General features: G+C 37.3%; 1 pseudogene; it reads right to left on the reverse strand.

Annotated features, from left to right (window-relative positions):
• Positions 1-7,227: 7,227 nt before the first annotated feature.
• On the reverse strand, positions 7,228-8,092 carry LOC147346464 (olfactory receptor 4A47-like; annotated as a pseudogene).
• Between the last annotated feature and the right edge of the window lie 9,538 nt (positions 8,093-17,630).

Below are 17,630 nucleotides of genomic sequence, written 5' to 3' on the forward strand. Positions count from 1 at the left end.
CTCCATGGGATCGCAAAGAGTCAGGAATTACTGAGTGACTGAATGCAGCTGAACTGACTATGAAAACATACGCAGGTTCCTAAAATAAAGTAGAACTAATGTATGATCCAACAATTTCCCTTCTGCGTATACATCCATAGGAAATTAGTAAATATCTTGAATATATAGTGGTACTCCCATGTTAATTGAAATGTTATTCGCAATAGCCAAAATATGAAAAATTCTAAATGTCTGTCAACAAATAAATAGACAAAGAAGATGTACATAGATAGGGAATGATTATTAAGCCATGGAAAAGAAGAAAATTATGTATTTGAGAATATGGATGAACATGGAAGATATTATAAGAAATAAGCCAAATACAAAAAAGACCCATACTTTATTATCTTACCTGTGTGTGGAATTTAAAAGTCAAATTTATGGAAGCAGAAAATAGAGTGTAGATTGTCCGGGGCTGGAGAGTGGGATAAATGGTAAAATGCTGTTCAAAGGCTATAAACATCCAGTTATGAGATGACTAAGTTCTGGAGATTTAACTTACATGGTGAAACTGTTAGTCTCTCAGTCATGTCTGACTCTGTGACCTCATGGACTGTAGCCCACCAGACTCCTCTGTCCATGGAATGCTCCAGGCAAGAATACTGGAGTGGGTTGCCATTCCCTTCTCCAGAGGGGAACTTCCAGACTCAGGGATCAAGCCCACATCTCCTGCATTGCAGGCAGATTCTTTACCATCTGAGCCACCAGGGAAACCCAATATATATGGAAGCAATAGTTAATAATATAGTACTGTGTTCTTGAAATATGCTGAATTTAGATTTTAGGATTTTTAACAAAAAAAGAAAGAAAGAAAACCATGAATTTTTGAGATGATGAATGTCTTAATTAGGTTATCTGTGGTAAACATTTCACAATGTATATGTATATTAATTCATCCTATTGTACATCTTAAACATTTATCATTTCAATTTGTCAACTATACCTCAGTAAAGTTGGTTGGAAAAAAGAAACTAAATAACATTCTGCTGCTGTTGCTGCTACTAAGTCGCTTCAGTCGTGTCCGACTCTGTACGACCCCATAGACGGCAGCCCACCAGGCTCCCCCATCCCTGGGATTCTCCAGGCAAAAACACAGAAGTGGGTTGCCATTTCCTTCTCCAATGCATGCAAGTGAAAAGTGAAAGTGAAGTCCCTCAGTCATGTCCAACTCTTAGCGACCCCATGGACTGCAGCCCACCGGGCTCCTCCGTCCATGGGATTTTCCAGGCAAGAGTACTGGAGTGGGGTGCCATTGCCTTCTCCGTATAACATTCTAGAAATAGACAAAACTGTAGGAACAGAAATGGATCAGTGTTTGCCAGGACCTGGGTGTGAAGCGAGGAGGTGAATATAAAGGCACATGGAGAATTATTTTTGGTGATGAAACACAGTAGTTACACAACTGTATGTATTTTGTCAATACTTGAAGAAATTAGACTAATAAAGATAACTAATATACTGTGAAGATTCTACATTATGTAAAAATGTAAAATATTCTACACTATGTAAAAACAAAAAATTCCCTACATTGAAACAACAGACACTTGGAAAATAGAGGATAGAACATTATTTTTAATCTTAGCATAAAAAGCAAGCTAAAAAGGACAAAATTTACAAGAAATACATGAAATCTATAAGAATGCAAAAGAAGAAATATTAAGTGGAAAGACTTACCCAGTTAGTGGATTAAAACCCTCAATTCTCTAAATATATAAATGCTTTCTTAAGCAAATCTTATAGAAAACACCAAGTAAACTTAGTTTTTACTAACTTGATTGAAATTTAATTTTAAAATATAAATATGCAAGAATAGATACAGTTCCAACAGGAAATACCAATGAAAAAACCTAGGCATATTAGGTATCGATGTGTATTTTAAATCAAATGCAATTATGTCATGTATTAAATGGTACATTGATAAAGAGATCAGTGTAACATCATAAAAGCCTGAATAAAATACAACCATATGTTATAATTCAGAGTACAATGTCGGGATAGCAAACAAAATCCTGAGAAAGCTATATGCAGCAATAAAAATGGCCATAAAAATAATTATATGTATTACCAACTTAAGTCCTTACAACACAATATAGGTGGCTCAAAAGTTTAAACATAAAATATAAAACAATAGAAAATTTTTAAAAATTAAATGTTGAAAGAATGTGAAGATATTGTGGTGACACTGAAATAGGGAAATTCTTTCTATGTGAGAAGTTAACTCCAAAGAAAATTGTGTTAGACTTGATTAGGTAGATGTTAAGTATTTCTACATGGCCAAAACTTTTGCACAGTATAAAAAATTAAACACAAATCACAAGTTCTAAAAATAATTCCACACAAATAATCAATATGATAATATCTCTACTATATAATTAAATCATCATAATCAGAATGGAAAATGATTCACAATCAAGTGAAACATAAGTTTTAAATTAGCAATTCCAAAAGAGGAATAGCAATCATTTTGAACAAAGTAATAGAGACTCAAAATTCGAGTTTCAATTAAAGTATATAAATGAAACAGTGCCTTTCTTCAGATTCCTAAACGTTGTAAATTTTTATCAAGCACTGGTTGTTTAAAATCTAATTAGATGGCTATTTTCCAGAATGAGAGGAGTAATGAATTTGGTACAGTTCAGGCAATAACTGTGCACATCACCATTTTAAATGACTCATTTAAATGTCATTTTATTTTATTTTTTTCATCCTCAAACCTTTATTTATTTATTTTTTTAATTAAAAAAAATTATACATGTGTTCCCCATCCTGAACCCTCCTCCCTCCTCCCTCCCCATACCATCCCTATGGGTCATCCCAGTGCACCAGCCCCAAGCATCCAGCATCGTGCATTGAACCTGGACTGGCATCTCGTTTCATACATGACATTTCACATGTTTCAATGCCATTCTCCCAAATCTTGCCACCCTCTCCCTCTCCCACAGAGTCCATAAGCCTGTTCTATACATCAGTGTCTCTTTTGCTGTCTCGTATACAGGGTTATCGTTACCATCTTTCTAAATTCCATATATATGCGTTAGTATACTGTATTGGTATTTGTCCTTCTGGCTTACTTCACTCTGTATAATAGGCTCCAGTTTCATCCACCTGATTAGAACTGATTCAAATGTATTCTTTTTAATGGCTGAGTAATACTCCATTGTGTATATGTACCACAGCTTTCTTATCCATTCATCTGCTGATGGACATCTAGGTTGCTTCCATGTCCTGGCTATTATAAACAGTGCTGCGATGAACATTGGGGTACACGTGTCTCTTTCCCTTCTGGTTTCCTCAGTGTGTATGCCCAGCAGTGGGATTGCTGGATCATAAGGCAGTTCTATTTCCAGCTTTTTAAGGAATCTCCACACTGTTCTCCATAGTGGCTGTACTAGTTTGCATTCCCACCAACAGTGTAAGAGGGTTCCCTTTTCTCCACAACCTCTCCAGCATTTATTGCTTGTAGGCTTTTGGATCACAGCCATTCTGACTGGTGTGAAATGGTATCTCATAGTGGTTTTGATTTGCATTTCTCTGATAATGAGTGATGTTGAGCATCTTTCCATGTGTTTGTTAGCCATCTGTATGTCTTCTTTAGAGAAATGTCTATTTAGATCTTTGGCCCATTTTTTGATTGGGTCATTTATTTTTCTGGAGTTTAGCTGGAGGAGTTGCTTGTATATTTTTGAGATTAGTTGTTTGTCAGTTGCTTCATTTGCTATTATTTTCTCCCATTCTGAAGGCTGTCTTTTCACCTTGCTTATAGTTTCCTTTGATGTGCAGAAGCTTTTAAGTTTAATTAGGTCCCATTTCCTTATTTTTGCTTTTATTTCCAATATTCTGGGAGGTGGGTCATAGAGGATCCTGCTGTGATGTATGTCAGAGAGTGTTTTGCCTATGTTCTCTTCTAGGAGTTTTATAGTTTCTGGTCTTACGTTGAGATCCTTAATCCATTTTGAGTTTATTTTTGTATATGGTGTTAGAAAGTGTTCTAGTTTCATTCTTTTACAAGTGGTTGACCAGATTTCCCAGCACCACTTGTTAAAGAGATTGTCTTTAATCCATTGTATATTCTTGCCTCCTTTGTCAAACATAAGGTGTCCATATGTACATGGATTTATCTCTGGGCTTTCTATTTTGTTCCATTGATCTATATTTCTGTCTTTGTGCCAGTACCATACTGTCTTCATAACTGTGGCTTTGTAGTAGAGCCTGAAGTCAGGTAGGTTGATTCCTCCAGTTCCGTTTTTCTTTCTCAAGATCGCTTTGGCTATTCGAGGTTTTTTTATTTCCATACAAATTGTGAAATTATTTGTTCTAGCTCTGTGAAGAATACTGTTGGTAGCTTGATAGGGATTGCATTGAATCTATAAATTGCTTTGGGTAGTATTCTCATTTTCACTGTATTGATTCTTCCCATCCATGAACATGGTATATTTCTCCATATATTAGTGTCCTCTTTGATTTCTTTCACCAGTGTTTTATAGTTTTCTATATATAGGTCTTTAGTTTCTTTAGGTAGATATATTCCTAAGTATTTTATTCTTTTCGTTGCAATGGTGAATGGAATTGTTTCCTTAATTTCTCTTTCTGTTTTCTCATTATTAGTGTATAGGAATGCAAGGGATTTCTGTGTGTTGATTTTATATCCTGCAACTTTACTATAATCATTGATTAGTTCTAGTAATTTTCTAGTGGAGTCTTTAGGGTTTTCTATGTAGAGGATCATGTCATCTGCAAATAGTGAGAGTTTTACTTCTTCTTTTCCAATTTGGATTCCTTTTATTTCTTTTTCTGCTCTGATTGCTGTGGCCAAAACTTCCAAAACTATGTTGAATAGTAATGCTGAAAGTGGGCACCCTTGTCTTGTTCCTGACTTTAGAGGAAATGCTTTCAATTTTTCACCATTGAGGATAATGTTTGCTGTGAGTTTGTCATATATAGCTTTTATTATGTTGAGGTATGTTCCTTCTATTCCTGCTTTCTGGAGAGTTTTTATCATAAATGGGTGTTGAATTTTGTCAAAGGCTTTCTCTGCATCTATTGAGATAATCATATGGTTTTTGTTTTTCAATTTGTTAATGTGGTGTATTACATTGATTGATTTGCGGATATTGAAGAATCCTTGCATCCCTGGGATAAAGCCCACTTGGTCATGGTGTATGATCTTTTTAATGTGTTGTTGGATTCTGATTGCTAGAATTTTTTTTAGGATTTTTGCATCTATGTTCATCAGTGATATTGGCCTGTACTTTTCTTTTTTTGTGGGATCTTTGTCAGGTTTTGGTATTAGGGTGATGGTGGCCTCATAGAATGAGTTTGGAAGTTTACCTTCCTCTGCAATTTTCTGGAAGAGTTTGAGCAGGATAGGTGTTAGCTCTTCTCTAAATTTTTGGTAGAATTCAGCTGTGAAGCCGTCTGGACCTGGGCTTTTGTTTGCTGGAAGATTTTTGATTACAGTTTCAATTTCCGTGCTTGTGATGGGTCTGTTAAGGTTTTCTATTTCTTCCTGGTCGAGTTTTGGAAAGTTGTACTTTTCTAAGAATTTGTCCATTTCTTCCTTGTTGTCCATTTTATTGGCATATAATTGTTGATAGTAGTCTCTTATGATCCTTTGTATTTCTGTGTTGTCTGTTGTGATCTCTCCGTTTTCATTTCTAATTTTATTGATTTGATTTTTCTCCCTTTGTTTCTTGATGAGTCTGGCTAATGGTTTATCAATTTTATTTATCCTTTCAAAGAACCAGCTTTTGGCTTTGTTGATTTTTGCTATGGTCTCTTTTGTTTCTTTTGCATTTATTTCTGCTCTAATGTTTAAGATTTCTTTCCTTCTACTAACCCTGGGGTTCTTCATTTCTTCCTTTTGTAGTTGCTTTAGGTGTAGAGTTAGGTTATTTATTTGACTTTTTCTTGTTTCTTGAGGTGTGCCTGTATTGCTATGAACTTTCCCCTTATGACTGCTTTTACTGTGTCCCACAGGTTTTGGGTTGTTGTGTTTTCATTTTCATTCGTTTCTATGCAAATTTTGATTTCTTTTTTGATTTCTTCTGTGATTTATTGGTTATTCAGCAGGATGTTGTTCATCCTCCATATGTTGGAATTTTTAATAGTTTTTCTCCTGTAATTGAGATCTAATCTTACTGCATTGTGGTCAGAAAAGATGCTTGGAATGATTTCTATTTTTTTGAATTTAGCAAGGCTAGCTTTATGGCCCAGGATGTAATCTATCCTGGAGAAGGTTCCATGTGTGCTTGAGAAAAAGGTGAAATTCATTTTTCGAGGGGTGAAATGTCCTATAGATATCCAATTGACTCATGATTCCACTGCTAGGAACCATACTTTAAATATCACAAAAAGAGTTAACTGCAGAATTACTTATTATAGAAAAATATGAGGAAATATAAAGAGGACTGGATACTTCATTGTTAGTGTCTTGTCATAAAGTTAAGAGCATGAGACTACTGAGAACCAGCTAGATCTATATAGACTGATATGCAAAGATCTTGAGACTGAGCAGTAAAATGCAAAAGTTACATACAAAGACATAAATACAACATATATTTGAAATATGCTGTATTGGCAAAGGTGATTGCCTAAACAATCTCAGGCACAGAGTATAGAGACTGCATTGGGAAGGACTGGGAGACACTGGTTTAAGATGGGGCAGGGGTTTATTCTGCACTATTCCATTTTATAAATATTCTGCTTTTACTATTTATTATTATTCAACATACCTTCAATATTTATCTAAGAAATTAAAATATTACACAAAAATTTCATATGTAAGGTAAATAAAATTGAACACAGAGGTTAATCAGCATATCATTAAATATTTTAACTAATACAATAAATGAATGAAATTAAAGACAACAATCTGATTTGAAATAAAATTATGAAAAAGTAGTAAAAGTAAATTAATAAATTAGTAATTACTGTAATAGTATGAAAATGCTGATTACTTCATTATATATTGCTTATTGACTCCCTACTGTAAAGACATTCCATCTTTGCAGGTACAGTGATAAACCAGATTTTATACAGTTTACATTCTTCCAGGGAAACTATTGTAAATCACATGAACATATAGTTCATTCTTCAACAATAATTACTGTAAATCCTTCAAAGACAGAAACAGTTTACTTCAGATTTATGAAGATATTGAACTTTTGGAATTTGGCCAAAATAATGAACTTATTCAATAGTTAATTTCCCTTTTTTTTTTTTTTTTCTCCAGAGTAACCTCATAGCATCCATCATCTCTGAGTTTCTCAGAGTGTAGTTTAATGGATTCAGCATGGGGGTTATGACTGTATAAAACACACTCAATGATTTTTCAGTGGGAAAGATCTTAGCAGGTCTTGCATACATGAAAATACAGGGAACAAATAAGCAGAAAATCACAGTGATGTGGGAACCACAGATCTGGAAAACTTTCGACCTCCCTTCCTGACTCAGGTTCTTCAGAGACTGCAGGATGACTCCATAGGAGAAGAGTAAGAGCAGAAACACTATAGCAGAGGTCAGTCTTCCATTGGCCACCACTAAGATGCCAATGACATAGGTGTCAGTACAGACGAGTTTCAATACAGAGAACATGTCACTCATAAAATGATCAATGACATGCAGAAAACCTCCCACATAGCACATTACGTGCAGCACAACACACACCCACTGTTTCATAATAACCAAGTAATGCAAGGGCTTACAAGCAGTCACAGGCCATGACCAACAGAACTGCAATTTCTGATCCACAAAAAAAATGCTCCATGAATAGCTGAGTCATGCAACATTTAAAGGATATGATATTTCCTTCAAGGAACAGATCTAAAATTAAAATGGGAGAAATGGAAGAGGAATAAGTGCATCCATAAATGATAAGCTAGCAAGAAAAAAGTGGATTGGTGACTTCAGGGTCTTACTGACAGCTAGAGTCACAGTTTCCCACAAGAGTCAAAGTGTAGAAGAGCAAGAATATAGCAAAAACAACTTTCTGTTCCTTTGGATCCTGTGTGAGGCCCAGGAGGACAAAATACATTACATTGTTCCTCGGTTCCATCTAGTCTGTACAGGAGCTGAAGCAGTTACTAGTAGTTAAGTCGCTAAGTCGTGTCCAACACTTGGGACCACATGGACTGTAGCCTGACAGGCTCCTCTATCCATGGGATTCTCCAGTCAAGAATACTGGAGTGGGTTGCCATTTCTGGAGCTGAGTTTACATGTTTGAAGCAGTTCATCTACAAATCAAGGTGAAAAAAAAATTAAATACATTGCAAGTTTCCATCTTTTTTATTCATTCAATTTTAACCACGTGTATGGTCATAGCAAACACCCTTTTCCAACAGCAAAAGAGAAGACTCTACACATGGACATCACCAGATGGTCAACACCGAAATCAGATTGATTATATTTTTTGCAGCCAAAGATGGAGAAGCTCTATACAGTCACCAAAAACAAGACGAGGATCTGACTGTGGCTCAGATCATGAACTCCTTATTGCCAAATTCAGACTGAAATTGAAGAAAGTAGGGAAAACCACTATATCATTCAGGAATGATCTAAATAAAACTCCTTATGACTATACCATGGAAGTGAGAAATAGATTAAAGGAGCAAGATCTGACAGATAGAATGCCTAAAGAACTATAGATGGAGGTTCATGACATTGTATAGGAGACAGGGATCAAGACCATCCCCATGGAAAAGAAAAGCAAAAAAGCAAAATGACTGTCTGGGGAGGCCTTACAAATAGCTGTGAAAAGAAGAGAAGCAAAAAGCAAAGGAGAAAAGGAAAGATATAAACATCTGAATGTAGAGTTCCAAAGAATAGCAAGAAGAGATAAAAAAGCCTTCCTCAGCGATCAATGCAAAGAAATAGAGGAAAACAACAGAATGGGAAAGACTAGAGATCTCTTCAAGAAAATTAGAGATACCAAGGGAACATTTCATGCAAAGATGGGCTCGATAAAGGACAGAAATGGTATGGACCTAACAGAAGCAGAAGAGAAGAAGGGGCAAGAATACACAGAAGAATTGTACAAAAAAGATCTTCATGACCCAGATAATCACGATGGTGTGATCACTGACCTAGAGCCAGACATCCTGGAATGTGAAGTCAAGTGGGCCTTAGAAAGCATCATTATGAACAAAGCTAGTGGAGGTGATGGAATTCCAGTTAAGCTATTTCAAATCCTGAAAGATGATGCTGTGAAAGTGTTGCACTCAATATGCCAGCAAATTTGGAAAAGTCAGCAGTGGCCACAGGACTGAAAAATGCGTTTTCATTCCAATCCCAAAGAAAGGCAATGCCAAAGAATGCTCAAACTACCACACAATTGCACTCATCTCACATGCTAGTAAAGTAACGTTCAAAATTCTCCAAGCTATGCTTCAGCAGTACATGAACGGTGAACTTCCAGATGTTCAAGCTGGTTTTAAACAAGGGAGAGGAACCAGAGATCAAATTTCCAACATGCAGTGGATCACCTAAAAAGCAAAAGAGTTCCAGAAAAACATCCTTTTCTGCTTTATTGACTATGCCAAAGCCTTCGACTGTGTGGATCACAATAAACTGTGGAAAATTCTGAAAGAGATGGGAATACCAGACCACCTGACCTGTCTTGAGAAATTTGTATGCAGGTCAGGAAGCAACAGTTAGAACTGAACATGGAACAACAGACTGGTTCCAAATAGGAAAAGGAGTACGTCAAGACTGTATATTGCCACCATGCTTATTTAACTTCTATGCAGAGTACATCATGAGAAATGCTGGGCTGGAAGAAGCACAAGCTGGAATCAAGATTGCTGGGAGAAATATCAATAATCTCAGATATACAGATGACACCACCCTTACGACAGAAAGTGAAGAGGAACTAAAAAGCCTCTTGATGAAAATGAAAGAGGAGAGTGAAAACGTTGGCTTAAAGCTCAACATTCAGAAAACGAAGATCATGGCATCTGGTCCCATCACTTCATGGGAAATAGATGGGAAATAGATGGGGAAACATTGGATGGGAAATAGATGGGGAAACTGTCAGACTTTATTTTTCTGGGCTCCAAAATCACTACAGATGGGGACTGCAGCCATGAAATTAAAAGATGATTACTCCTTGGAAGGAAAGTTATGACCAACCTAGACAGCATATTAAAAGGCAGAGACATTATTTTGCCAACAAAGGTACATCTAGTCAAGGCTATGGTACTTCCAGTGGTCATGTATGGATGTGCGAGTTGGACTGTGAAGAATGCTGAGCACCAAAGAATTGATGTTTTTGAACTGTGGTGTTGGAGAAGACTCTTAAGAGTCCCTTAGACTGCAAGGAGATTCCACCAGTCCATTCTAAAGGAGATCAGTCCTGGGTGTTCTTTGGAAAGAACGATGCTAAATCTGAAACTCCAGTACTTTGGCCACCTCATGCAAAGAATTGACTCATTGGAAAAGACTCTGATGCTGGAAGGGATTGGGGACAGGAGGAGAAGGGGACCACAGAGTATAAGATGGCTGGTTGACATCACCCACTCGATGGACGTGAGTTTGAGTGAACTCTGGGAGTCAGTGATGGACAGGGAGGCCTGGTGTGCTGCAATTCATGAGTTTGCAAAGTTGGACACAACTGAGAGACTGAACTGAACTGAACTGATGGAGTATCTATTTGTGTCCAATGTGTTATGGACATTTTAATTATCAAATCAAATAAGGTACAGTTTCCTTCCCTCAGTGCTATGATGCATAATGAGAGATCAGACAATTCCAGACGCATGTAATAAGTGCCATCATTATGGTTCTGGCACAAAGACAGAAATATAGATCAATGGAACAAAGTAGAAAGCCCAGAGATAAATCCACGCACCTATGGACACTTTATCTTTGATACAGGAGGCAAGAATATACAATGGATTAGACAATCTCTTTAACAATTGGTGCTGGGAGAACTTGTCAACCACTTGTAAAAGAATGAAACTAGAACACTTTCTAACACCATACACAAAAATAAACTCAAAATGGATTAAAGATCTAAGTGTAAGACCAGAAACTATAAAACTCCTAGAGGAGAACATAGGCAAAACACTCTCTGACATACATCACAGCAGGATCCTCTATGACCCACCTCCAAGAATATTGGAAATAAAAGCAAAAATAAACAAATGGGACCTAATTAAACTTAAAAGCTTCTGCACAACAAAGGAAACTATTAGCAAGGTGAAAAGACAGCCTTCAGAATGGGAGAAAATAATAGCAAATGAAGCAACAGACAAACAACTAATCTCAAAAATATACAAGCAGCTCAATTCCAGAAAAATAAACGACCCAATCAAAAATGGGCCAAAGAACTAAACAGACATCTCTCTAAAGAAGACATACAGATGGCTAACAAACACATGGAAAGATGCTCAACATCACTCATTATCAGAGAAATGCAAATCAAAACCACAATGAGTTACCATTTCATGCCAGTCAGAATGGCTGTGATCCAAAAGCCTACAAGCAATAAATGCTGGACAGGTTGTGGAGAAAAGGGAACCCTCTTACACTATTGGTGGGAATGCAAACTAGTACAGCCACTATGGAGAACAGTGTGGAGATTCCTTAAAAAACTGGAAATAGAACTGCCTTATGATCCAGCAATCCCACTGCTGGGCATACACACCGAGAAAACCAGAATTGAAAGAGAGATGTGTACCACAATGTTTATTGCAGCACTGTTTATAATAGCCAGGACATGGAAGCAACCTAGATGTCCATCAGCAGAAGAATGGTTAAGAAAGCTGTGGTACATATACACAATGGAGTATTACTCAGCCATTAAAAATAATACATTTGAATCAGTTCTAATGAGGTGGATGAAACTGGAGCCTATTATACAGAGGGAAGTAAGCCACAAAGAAAAACATAAAAATAGTATGCTAATGCATATATATTAAATTTAGAAAGATGGTAATGACAACCCTGTATGTGAGAGAGTAAAAGAAACACAGATGTATAGAACAATCTTTTGGACTCTGTGGGAGAGGGTGAGGGTGGGGTGATTTGGGAGAATGGCATTGAAACATGTATAATATCATATATGAAATGAATCACCAGTCCAAGTTCGATGCGTGATACTGGTTGCTTGGGGCTGGTGCACTGGGACGACCCAGAGGGATAGTACGGGGAGGGAGGAGGGAGGGGGGTTCTGGATGGGGAACAAGTGTATACCTGTGAGGGATGCATCTTGATGTATGCCAAAACCAATACAATATTGTAAAGTAATTAACCTCTAATTAAAATAAATAAATGTATATTTTAAAAAAATAAAAAGTAAAAGAAAAAAAGAATATTCACAAAATGCAAATGTAATAGTATAAAAAGAATCAATCAATCTTAAATCAGGGAAAGCTTCTTTGAGAAATCAGCTTTAGCTGAGTTTTAAAGAAATAGAGAAAGAACAGGAAAATAGAAAAGGAATTCCATGAAAAGATGTGATATTATATCACAAAGATGTAATATTGAGACCCACACAAGCTACTTTACACATTCAGTGTGAGTAGATCAAACTATGAATAGATGGTCACTGCCCTTAATTGTCTGAGAACTCTGAGACTTCTTTCTGAGGGCTCTTAGTTGGACATTCCTCCTTTTCCTGACGAGCAAATGTTTCATTAGTCAAATTTTGTGTCTGCAGCTATAACTCTACTTTAATTTTCAAACTTGTATAAGCAACATTTCCAATTTTTGACATCTGTAATTGGTTATCAATCTACTATTTATAAACCTACATTTAAATTTTTCCAAAATAAAAAGGTATTTTCCCTTCTATACTGCTGATAAGAATGCAAATTATTTCAGCCAGTATAGAAAACACTATCAGTTCAGTTCAGTTCAGTCACTCAGTCATGTCCGACTCTTTACAACCCCATGAATTGCAGCACGCCAGGCCTACCTGTTCATCACCAACCCCCGGAGTTCACTCAGACTCACGTCCATCAAGTCAGTGATGCCATCCAGCCGTCATATCCTCTATCGTCCCCTCCTCCTCCTGCCCCCAATTCCTCTCAGCATCAGAGTCTTTTCCAATGAGGCAACCCTATGCATGAGGTGGCCAAAGTACTGGAGTTTCAGCTTTAGCATCATTCCATCCAAAGAAATCCCAGGGTTGATCTCCTTCAGAATGGACTGGTTGGATTTACTTGCAGTCCAAGGGACTCTCAAGAGTCTTCTCCAACACCACACTTCAAAAGCATCAATTCTTCAGTGCTCAGCTGTCTTCACAGCCCAACTCTCACATCCATACATGACCACTGGAAAAACCATAGCCTTGACTAGACAGACATTTGTTGGCAAAGTAATGTCTCTGCTTCGGAATATGCTATCTAGGTTGGTCATAACTTTTCTTCCAAGTAGTAAACGTCTTTTAATTTCATGGCTGCAGTCACCATCTGCAGTGATTTTGGAGCCCAAAAGAATAAAGTCTGACACTGTTTCCACTATTTCCCCATCTATTTCCCATGAAGTGATGGGACCAGATGCCATGATCTTCGTTTTCTGAATGTTGAGCTTGAAGCCAACTTTTTCACTCTCCACTTTCACTTTCATCAAGAGGCTTTTTAGTACCTCTTCACTTTCTGCCATAAGGGTGGTGTCATCCGCATATCTGAGGTTATTGATATTTCTCCCGGCAATCTTCATTCCAGATTGTGTTTCTTTGAGTCCATCGTTTGTCATGATGTACTCTGCATATAAGTTAAATAAGCATGGTGACGATATACAGCCTTCACATACTCCTTTTCCTATTTGGAACCAGTCTGTTGTTCCATGTCCAGTTCTAAGTGTTGCTTCCTGACCTGCATACAACTTTCTCAAGAGGCAGGTCAGGTGGTTTGGTATTCCCACCTCTTTCAGAATTTTCCACAGTTTATTGTGATTCACACAGTCAAAGGCTTTGGCTTAGTCAATAAAGAAGAAAGAGATGTTTTTCTGGAACTCTGTTGCTTTTTCCATGATCCAGTAGATGTTGGCAATTTGGTCTCTGGTTCCTCTGCCTTTTCTAAAACCAGCTTAAACATCTGGAAGTTCACGGTTCACATACTGCTGAAGCCTGGCTTAGAGAATTTTGAGCATTACTTTACTAGCATGTGAGATGAGTGCAATTGTGTGGTAGTTTGAGCATTCTTTGGCATTGCCTTTCTTTGGGATTGGAATGAAAACTGACCTTTTCCAGTGCTGTGGTCACTGCTGAGTTTTCCAAATTGGCTGGCATATTGAGTGCAACACTTTCACAGCATAATCTTTCAGGATTTGAAATAGCTCCACTGGAATTCCATTACCTCAACTAGCTTTGTTCATAGTGATGCTTTCTAAGGCCCTCTTGACTTCACATTCCAGGATGTCTGGCTCTAGGGGAGTGACCACACCATCATGATTATCTGGGTCATGAATATCTTTTTGGTACAGTTCATCTGTGTATTCTTGCCACCTCTTCTTAATATCTTCTGCTTCTATTAGGTCCATACCATTTCTGTCCTTTATCGAGCCCATCTTTGCATGAAATATTCCCTTGGTATCTATAAGTTTCTTGAAGAGATCTCTAGTCTTTCCCTTTCTGTTTTTTTCCTCTATTTCTTTGCATTGATCTCTGAGGAAGGCTTTCTTATCTATTCCTGCTATTCTTTGGAACTCTGCATTCAGATGATATATAAAAAAATATTTATATAAATCTGATATATATAAATCTTTCCTTTGCTCCTTTGCTTTTTGCTTCTCTTCTTTTCACAGGTATTTGTAAGACCAAGGGAATTTTTCATGCAAAGATGGGCTCGATAAAGGACAGAAATGGTATGGACCTAACAGAAGCAGAAGATATTAAGAAGAGGTGGCAAGAATACACAGAAGAACTGTACAAAAAAGATCTTCACAACCCAGATAATCACGATGGTGTGATCACTGACCTAGAGCCAGACATCCTGGAATGTGAAGTCAAGTGGGCCTTAGACAGCATCACTACGAACAAAGCGAGTGGAGGTGATGGAATTCCAGTGGAGCTATTTCAAATCCTGAAAGATGATGCTGTGAAAGTGTTGCACTCAATATGCCAGCAAATTTGGAAAACTCAGCAATGGCCACAGGACTGGAAAAGTCAGTTTTCATTCCAATACCAAAGAAAGGCAATGCCAAAGAATGCTCAAACTACTGCACAATTTGCACTCATCTAGTGCAATTACTAGTAAAGTAATGCTCAATATTCTCCAAGCCAGGCTTCAGCAATACATGAACCATGAACTTCCAGATGTTCAAGCTGGTTTTAGAAAAGGCAGAGGAACCAGAGACCAAATTGCCAACATCTGCTGGATCATGGAAAAGGCAAGAGAGTTCCAGAAAAACATCTCTTTCTGCTTTACTGACTAAGCCAAAGCCTTTGACTGTGTGAATCACAATAAACTGTGGATAATTCTGAAAGAGATGGGAATACCAGACCACCTGACCTGCCTCTTGAGAATTCTGTATGCAGGTCAGGAAGCAGCAGTTAGAACTGGACATGGAACAACAGACTGGTTCCAAATAGGAAAAGGAGTATGCAAGGCTGTATATTGTCACCATGCTTATTTAACTTATATGCAGAGTACATCATGAGAAACACTGGACTGGAAGAAGCACAATCTGGAATGAAGATTGCCGGGAGAAATATCAATAACCTCAGATATACAGGTGGCACCACCGTTATGGCAGAAAGTGAAGGGGAACAAAAAAGCCTCTTAATGAAAGTGAAAGTGGAGAGTGAAAACTATGGCTTAAACCTCAACATTCAGAAAATGAAGATCATGGCATCTGGTCCCATCACTTCATGGCAAATAGATGGGGAAACAATGGAAACAGTGACAGGTTTTATTTTTTGGGGGGGGGGGCTCCAAAATCACTGCAGATGGTGACTGCAGCCATGAAATTAAAAGATGCTTGCTCCTTGGAAGAAAAGCTATGCCCAACCTAGACAGCATATTAAAAACCAGAGACCTGACTTTGCTGACAAAGGTCCATTTAGTCAAGCTATTGTTTTTCCAGAAGTCATGTATGGATCTGAGAGCTGGACTATAAAGAAGGCTGGGAATCAAAGAATTGATGCTTTTGAACTGTGTTGTTGGAGAAGAGTCTTGAGAGTCCCTTGTATTGCAAGGAGATCCAACCAGTCCATTCTAAAGGAGATCAGTCCTGGGTATTCATTGGAAGGACTGATGTTGAAACTGAAACTCCGATACTTTGGCCACCTGATGCAAAGAACTGACTCCTTGGAAAAGACCCCGATGCTGGGAAAGTTTGAAGGCAGGAAAAGAAGGGGCTGACAGAGGATGAGATGGTTGGATGGCATCACTGACTCGGTGGACATGAGTTGAAGCAAGCTCCAGCAGTTGGTGATGGACACGGAGGCCTGGTGTGCTGCAGTCCATGGGGTCGGAGAGTCTGACAGGACTGAGCGCCTGAACTGAACCCATTTGTTGACTGGGTTGTTAATTTATTTTGATATTGAACTATAGGAGCTATTTGCTTATTTTGGAGATTGATTCCTTGTTTGATTAGTTAGTTTGCAAATATTTTCTCCCATTCTGAGAGCTGTCTTTTTTTTACTTACAGTTTCCTTTTATGTGAAAGGTTTTTTAGTTTAACTAGATTCCACTTTTTAATTTATGTTTTATTGTTCATTACTATACCTGGTGGCTCAAAAAAAGATCTTGCAATAGTATTCTGCCTATGTTTTACAATTAGAGTTTTATAGTAACATGGACTGTGGAAACAATTTATATACACAGAGTAAAAGAAAGTTTAAAGTCAAAGGACCTCTCCCAACGATAAACACTCAAACAACACTCTATTAACAAGTTAGTGCACACTCTTTAGATGTGCTTTTGTGTGTAGACCTATGTACTATCATTTACAGGTTTTACTCTATATGGAGGCACATAAAATATTATAATATTCTTGAAATTTTGATTAAAGTTTGTGTGGTCACTTTTTGTCATTATTTATTAAGTTTTCTTCATTTTAATTGCGACCTATTATTCTCTTTTATTGGAGAAGGAAATGGCAACCCACTCCAGTGTTCTTGCCTGGAGAATCCCAGGGATGGCGGAGACTGGTGGGCTGCTGTATCTGGGGTCAGAGTCAGACACGATTGAAGTGACGCAGCATTCCCTTTTATGTTTACAACACAATTCCTTTAACCAGGACATTTTTGCTTGAAATTTATTTTATTTCTACTATTCCTCCTTACATATAGTGCAACAATGAACATTACTTACAGACATCTTTACTTGTTTCTCTTGGAGAAATCTATATCACCAAGAGAAATAAACAAAAAATATGCACATGTTTAAATTTGATAGATTCTGTAGCTTTGTTATCAAATCCGTGAAGCATCTTTTATCCCCAAAAGTAGTGTACTAAAGAGTAATTTTCCCACAAATTAACCAATACTGTCATTATTGTATACATAGTAACCAAATTTTAAGGTAAAAATCATCCAATTTTAATTTGCATCCATTCAATCCTTCATTCATAGACTTTTATTGATGGCATTAATAATAAAACTATATTATTTGTCTCCAGATAATGTTATAGTAGATTAATGTAAT

The sequence above is a fragment of the Bos grunniens genome, chromosome 23 (genome assembly GCF_055505025.1).
Source record: "Bos grunniens cultivar Pamir isolate PY7600 chromosome 23, Bosgru_T2T1.0, whole genome shotgun sequence".
Lineage (NCBI taxonomy): Eukaryota > Metazoa > Chordata > Mammalia > Artiodactyla > Bovidae > Bos > Bos grunniens.